Genomic DNA, 7,500 nt, shown 5'->3' on the forward strand with positions numbered 1-7,500 from the left:
CTTTCAGCGGGGGTTGACCTGGTGGCCGATTCCCTCCCCGGGCACCAGGTCAACCTCCGCTGCTTTCAGCGGGGGTTGACCTGGTGGCCGATTCGCTCCCCGGGCACCAGGTCAACCTCCGCTGCTTTCAGCGGGGGTTGACCTGGTGGCCGATTCCCTCCCCGGGCACCAGGTCAACCTCCGCTGCTTTCAGCGGGGGTTGACCTGGTGGCCGATTCCCTCCCCGGGCACCAGGTCAACCTCCGCTGCTTTCAGCGGGGGTTGACCTGGTGGCCGATTCGCTCCCCGGGCACCAGGTCAACCTCCGCTGCTTTCAGCGGGGGTTGACCTGGTGGCCGATTCCCTCCCCGGGCACCAGGTCAACCTCCGCTGCTTTCAGCGGGGGTTGACCTGGTGGCCGATTCCCTCCCCGGGCACCAGGTCAACCTCCGCTGCTTTCAGCGGGGGTTGACCTGGTGGCCGATTCGCTCCCCGGGCACCAGGTCAACCTCCGCTGCTTTCAGCGGGGGTTGACCTGGTGGCCCATTCGCTCCCCGGGCACCAGGTCAACCTCCGTTGCTTTCAGCGGGGGTTGACCTGGTGGCCGATTCGCTCCCCGGGCACCAGGTCAACCTCCGGTGCTTTCAGCGGGGGTTGACCTGGTGGCCGATTCCCTCCCCGGGCACCAGGTCAACCTCCGGTGCTTTCAGCGGGGGTTGACCTGGTGGCCGATTCCCTTCCCGGGCACCAGGTCAACCTCCGGTGCTTTCAGCGGGGGTTGACCTGGTGGCCGATTCCCTCCCCGGGCACCAGGTCAACCTCCGGTGCTTTCAGCGGGGGTTGACCTGGTGGCCGATTCGCTCCCCGGGCACCAGGTCAACCTCCGCTGCTTTCAGCGGGGGTTGACCTGGTGGCCCATTCGCTCCCCGGGCACCAGGTCAACCGCACCCTTTTTCGGCCGCCTTCGCCTCCAAATTTTTCCCCCCGTTTCCTTGCCCACTCCTCGGTCACTTCATACGCCCTCCCCCTTACATCCACCGTACGCAACACCTCCACCGGGCTTAATAGTCCACAACCGGGACCCAGGGCCTTCCCCGCTCTCAACAACCTCCACCCACGGTCCCCCTCCACCGGGCTTAATAGTCCACAACCGGGTCCCAGGGCCTTCCCCGCTCTCAACAACCTCCACCCACGGTCCCCCTCCACCGGGCTTAATAGTCCACAACCGAGACCCAGGGCCTTCCCCGCTCTCAACAACCTCCACCCACGGTCCCCCTCCACCGGGCTTAATAGTCCACAACCGGGTCCCAGGGCCTTCCCCGCTCTCAACAACCTCCACCCACGGTCCCCCTCCACCGGGCTTAATAGTCCACAACCGGGACCCAGGGCCTTCCCCGCTCTCAACAACCTCCACCCACGGTCCCCCTCCACCGGGCTTAATAGTCCACAACCGGGTCCCAGGGCCTTCCCCGCTCTCAACAACCTCCACCCACGGTCCCCCTCCACCGGGCTTAATAGTCCACAACCGAGACCCAGGGCCTTCCCCGCTCTCAACAACCTCCACCCACGGTCCCCCTCCACCGGGCTTAATAGTCCACAACCGGGTCCCAGGGCCTTCCCCGCTCTCAACAACCTCCACCCACGGTCCCCCTCCACCGGGCTTAATAGTCCACAACCGGGACCCAGGGCCTTCCCCGCTCTCAACAACCTCCACCCACGGTCCCCCTCCACCGGGCTTAATAGTCCACAACCGGGACCCAGGGCCTTCCCCGCTCTCAACAACCTCCACCCACGGTCCCCCTCCACCGGGCTTAATAGTCCACAACCGGGTCCCAGGGCCTTCCCCGCTCTCAACAACCTCCACCCACGGTCCCCCTCCACCGGGCTTAATAGTCCACAACCGGGACCCAGGGCCTTCCCCGCTCTCAACAACCTCCACCCACGGTCCCCCTCCACCGGGCTTAATAGTCCACAACCGGGTCCCAGGGCCTTCCCCGCTCTCAACAACCTCCACCCACGGTCCCCCTCCACCGGGCTTAATAGTCCACAACCGAGACCCAGGGCCTTCCCCGCTCTCAACAACCTCCACCCACGGTCCCCCTCCACCGGGCTTAATAGTCCACAACCGGGTCCCAGGGCCTTCCCCGCTCTCAACAACCTCCACCCACGGTCCCCCTCCACCGGGCTTAATAGTCCACAACCGGGACCCAGGGCCTTCCCCGCTCTCAACAACCTCCACCCACGGTCCCCCTCCACCGGGCTTAATAGTCCACAACCGAGACCCAGGGCCTTCCCCGCTCTCAACAACCTCCACCCACGGTCCCCCTCCACCGGGCTTAATAGTCCACAACCGGGACCCAGGGCCTTCCCCGCTCTCAACAACCTCCCCCCACGGTCCCCCTCCACCGGGCTTAATAGTCCACAACCGAGACCCAGGGCCTTCCCCGCTCTCAACAACCTCCACCCACGGTCCCCCTCCACCGGGCTTAATAGTCCACAACCGGGACCCAGGGCCTTCCCCGCTCTCAACAACCTCCACCCACGGTCCCCCTCCACCGGGCTTAATAGTCCACAACCGAGACCCAGGGCCTTCCCCGCTCTCAACAACCTCCACCCACGGTCCCCCTCCACCGGGCTTAATAGTCCACAACCGGGACCCAGGGCCTTCCCCGCTCTCAACAACCTCCCCCCACGGTCCCCCTCCACCGGGCTTAATAGTCCACAACCGAGACCCAGGGCCTTCCCCGCTCTCAACAACCTCCACCCACGGTCCCCCAAGACGCACGTTCCAAGCCTTAACCCTCAGACCATCCACCCCCCGGGCGGGACCCCACACCCACCTGACCCCAACTCACTCCCACCAAAAACACCACCACCGCCACCGCCTCAACGGCCTGCCCCACCCAGCACTCCCACACACACACCTGCCCCACCAACGCTCCACACACGCTTTCTTCCCTCTCCCCGACCCGACCCAAGCCATCGCACCGCACCGGGTGAGGGCCTAAGCTTCCTCGCCCGCCCCCCCGCCCCCGACACGCAGGCAGGCAGAGGGAAAGGCCTCAGCGCCCCCCAGGACCGTCGCGCCGCCTTGGCCTCACGGCTTCCCTGCTCCCGCACGGCAGACACACGCCCCGCTCTACCCCCGCTGGGGCCAAAAGCTGCCTACGGCACCTGGGATTCCCAGGCGGTCACCCATCCAGGTACTAGCCAGGCCCGGGACGGTTTACCTTCCGAGATCGGACGAGATCGGGGGCATTCGGTCCGGTATGGCCGTAGGCCCCCGCCTCCCCGGGCTTTAGCGTCAGCAGCCTGGCCTCAGTCAGCCGGGCCCAAACAATTAACCCGGAGGCCGGGCCGAGGGAAAACTTCCTCCGAGCCGGCCCAAGGGGAAGGGAGGACGAGGACGCCGGGCCCGGGAGGTGACAGGACGTGCACGTCAGACCCGGGAAGCTGTGCGCCCCGAGGTTAACCCCCGGGCCGGGGCGGGGAGAGAAAAATGTTCTAAGTCCGGTAGGGACAGCAGGTCAACCCCGGTCCGAGGCGGGGAGAGAAATTTTCCAAGTCCGGCAGGGACAGCAGGTCAACCCCGGCCGCCGTAGCAGAGGTTGACCTGGTGTCCGATTCGCTCCCCGGGCACCAGGTCAACCTCGGGCGCTTTAGCGGAGGTTGACCTGGTGTCCGATTCGCTCCCCGGGCACCAGGTCAACCTCGGGCGCCTTAGCAGAGGTTGACCTGGTGTCCGATTCGCTCCCCGGGCACCAGGTAAACCGTGGCCGCTTTCAGCGGAGGTTGACCTGGTGGCCGATCCCCTCCTCGGGCTCCAAGTCCGGCAGGGACAGCAGGTGAACCCCGGCCGCTTTAGCAGAGGTTGACCTGGTGTCCGATTCGCTCCCCGGGCACCAGGTAAACCGTGGCCGCTTTCAGCGGAGGTTGACCTGGTGGCCGATCCCCTCCTCGGGCTCCAAGTCCGGCAGGGACAGCAGGTCAACCCCGGCCGCTTTAGCAGAGGTTGACCTGGTGTCCGATTCGCTCCCCGGGCACCAGGTAAACCGTGGCCGCTTTCAGCGGAGGTTGACCTGGTGGCCGATCCCCTCCTCGGGCTCCAAGTCCGGCAGGGACAACAGGTCAACCCCGGTTCCGGGCGGGGAGAGAAAAATTTTCTAAGTCCGGCAGGGACAGCAGGTCAACCCCGGCCGCCGTAGCAGAGGTTGACCTGGTGTCCGATTCGCTCCCCGGGCACCAGGTCAACCTCGGGCGCCTTAGCAGAGGTTGACCTGGTGTCCGATTCGCTCCCCGGGCACCAGGTAAACCGTGGCCGCTTTCAGCGGAGGTTGACCTGGTGGCCGATCCCCTCCTCGGGCTCCAAGTCCGGCAGGGACAGCAGGTGAACCCCGGCCGCTTTAGCAGAGGTTGACCTGGTGTCCGATTCGCTCCCCGGGCACCAGGTAAACCGTGGCCGCTTTCAGCGGAGGTTGACCTGGTGGCCGATCCCCTCCTCGGGCTCCAAGTCCGGCACGGACAGCAGGTCAACCCCGGCCGCTTTAGCAGAGGTTGACCTGGTGTCCGATTCGCTCCCCGGGCACCAGGTAAACCGTGGCCGCTTTCAGCGGAGGTTGACCTGGTGGCCGATCCCCTCCTCGGGCTCCAAGTCCGGCAGGGACAGCAGGTCAACCCCGGCCGCTTTAGCAGAGGTTGACCTGGTGTCCGATTCGCTCCCCGGGCACCAGGTAAACCGTGGCCGCTTTCAGCGGAGGTTGACCTGGTGGCCGATCCCCTCCTCGGGCTCCAAGTCCGGCAGGGACAACAGGTCAACCCCGGTTCCGGGCGGGGAGAGAAAAATTTTCTAAGTCCGGCAGGGACAGCAGGTCAACCCCGGCCGCCGTAGCAGAGGTTGACCTGGTGTCCGATTCGCTCCCCGGGCACCAGGTCAACCTCGGGCGCCTTAGCAGAGGTTGACCTGGTGTCCGATTCGCTCCCCGGGCACCAGGTAAACCGTGGCCGCTTTCAGCGGAGGTTGACCTGGTGGCCGATCCCCTCCTCGGGCTCCAAGTCCGGCAGGGACAGCAGGTGAACCCCGGCCGCTTTAGCAGAGGTTGACCTGGTGTCCGATTCGCTCCCCGGGCACCAGGTAAACCGTGGCCGCTTTCAGCGGAGGTTGACCTGGTGGCCGATCCCCTCCTCGGGCTCCAAGTCCGGCACGGACAGCAGGTCAACCCCGGCCGCTTTAGCAGAGGTTGACCTGGTGTCCGATTCGCTCCCCGGGCACCAGGTAAACCGTGGCCGCTTTCAGCGGAGGTTGACCTGGTGGCCGATCCCCTCCTCGGGCTCCAAGTCCGGCAGGGACAGCAGGTCAACCCCGGCCGCTTCAGCTGAGGTTGACCTGGTGTCCGATTCGCTCCCCGGGCACCAGGTAAACCGTGGCCGCTTTCAGCGGAGGTTGACCTGGTGGCCGATCCCCTCCTGGGGCTCCAAGTCCGGCAGGGACAACAGGTCAACCCCGGTCCCAGGCGGGAGAGAAAAATTTTCTAAGTCCGGCAGGGACAACAGGTCAACCCCGGTTCCGAGCGGGAGAGAAAAATTTTCTAAGTCCGGCAGGGACAACAGGTCAACCCCGGTCCCAGGCGGCAGAGAAAAATTTTCTAAGTCCGGCAGGGACAACAGGTCAACCCCGGTCCCAGGCGGGAGAGAAAAAATTTCTAAGTCCGGCAGGGACAACAGGTCAACCCCGGTCCCAGGCTGGAGAGAAAAATTTTCTAAGTCCGGCAGGGACAGCAGGTCAACCCCGGCCGCTTTAGCAGAGGTTGACCTGGTGTCCGATTCGCTCCCCGGGCACCAGGTCAACCTCTGGCGCTTTAGCAGAGGTTGACCTGGTGTCAGATTCGCTCCCCGGGCACCAGGTCAACCTCGGTCGCTTTAGCAGAGGTTGACCTGGTGTCCGATTCGCTCCCCGGGCACCAGGTAAACCGTGGCCGCTTTCAGCGGAGGTTGACCTGGTGGCCGATCCCCTCCTGGGGCTCCAAGTCCGGCAGGGACAGCAGGTCAACCCCGGTCCCAGGCGGGGAGAGAAAAAATTTCTAAGTCCGGCAGGGACAACAGGTCAACCCCGGTCCCAGGCTGGAGAGAAAAATTTTCCAAGTCCGGCAGGGACAGCAGGTCAACCCCGGCCGCTTCAGCTGAGGTTGACCTGGTGTCCGATTCGCTCCCCGGGCACCAGGTAAACCGTGGCCGCTTTCAGCGGAGGTTTACCTGGTGGCCGATCCCCTCCTCGGGCTCCAAGTCCGGCAGGGACAACAGGTCAACCCCGGTCCCAGGCGGGAGAGAAAAATTTTCTAAGTCCGGCAGGGACAACAGGTCAACCCCGGTTCCGAGCGGGAGAGAAAAATTTTCTAAGTCCGGCAGGGACAACAGGTCAACCCCGGTCCCAGGCGGCAGAGAAAAAATTTCTAAGTCCGGCAGGGACAACAGGTCAACCCCGGTACCGGGCGGGAGAGAAAAAATTTCTAAGTCCGGCAGGGACAACAGGTCAACCCCGGTCCCAGGCGGCAGAGAAAAAATTTCTAAGTCCGGCAGGGACAACAGGTCAACCCCGGTCCCGGGCGGGAGAGAAAAATTTTCTAAGTCCGGCAGGGACAACAGGTCAACCCCGGTCCCAGGCGGCAGAGAAAAAATTTCTAAGTCCGGCAGGGACAACAGGTCAACCCCGGTCCCAGGCGGGAGAGAAAAATTTTCTAAGTCCGGCAGGGACAACAGGTCAACCCCGGTCCCAGGCGGCAGAGAAAAAATTTCTAAGTCCGGCAGGGACAACAGGTCAACCCCGGTACCGGGCGGGAGAGAAAAAATTTCTAAGTCCGGCAGGGACAACAGGTCAACCCCGGTCCCAGGCTGGAGAGAAAAAATTTCTAAGTCCGGCAGGGACAACAGGTCAACCCCGGTCCCAGGCGGCAGAGAAAAAATTTCTAAGTCCGGCAGGGACAACAGGTCAACCCCGGTCCCAGGCGGCAGAGAAAAAATTTCTAAGTCCGGCAGGGACAACAGGTCAACCCCGGTCCCAGGCGGCAGAGAAAAAATTTCTAAGTCCGGCAGGGACAACAGGTCAACCCCGGTCCCAGGCGGGAGAGAAAAATTTTCTAAGTCCGGCAGGGACAGCAGGTCAACCCCGGTCCCAGGCGGGGAGAGAAAAAATTTCTAAGTCCGGCAGGGACAACAGGTCAACCCCGGTCCCAGGCTGGAGAGAAAAATTTTCCAAGTCCGGCAGGGACAGCAGGTCAACCCCGGCCGCTTCAGCTGAGGTTGACCTGGTGTCCGATTCGCTCCCCGGGCACCAGGTAAACCGTGGCCGCTTTCAGCGGAGGTTTACCTGGTGGCCGATCCCCTCCTCGGGCTCCAAGTCCGGCAGGGACAACAGGTCAACCCCGGTCCCAGGCGGGAGAGAAAAATTTTCTAAGTCCGGCAGGGACAACAGGTCAACCCCGGTTCCGAGCGGGAGAGAAAAATTTTCTAAGTCCGGCAGGGACAACA

At 63.9% G+C, this 7,500-nt stretch overlaps 1 non-coding gene across 1 annotated transcript; it reads right to left on the reverse strand.

Annotated features, from left to right (window-relative positions):
• Positions 1-3,141: 3,141 nt before the first annotated feature.
• Positions 3,142-3,260, reverse strand: LOC142006516 (5S ribosomal RNA). Its single transcript, XR_012643578.1, has one exon. It is a non-coding gene; the product is annotated as a 5S ribosomal RNA (ribosomal RNA).
• Positions 3,261-7,500: the final 4,240 nt, after the last annotated feature.

Source organism: Carettochelys insculpta, unplaced genomic scaffold (assembly GCF_033958435.1).
Source record: "Carettochelys insculpta isolate YL-2023 unplaced genomic scaffold, ASM3395843v1 scaffold_0080, whole genome shotgun sequence".
Lineage (NCBI taxonomy): Eukaryota > Metazoa > Chordata > Testudines > Carettochelyidae > Carettochelys > Carettochelys insculpta.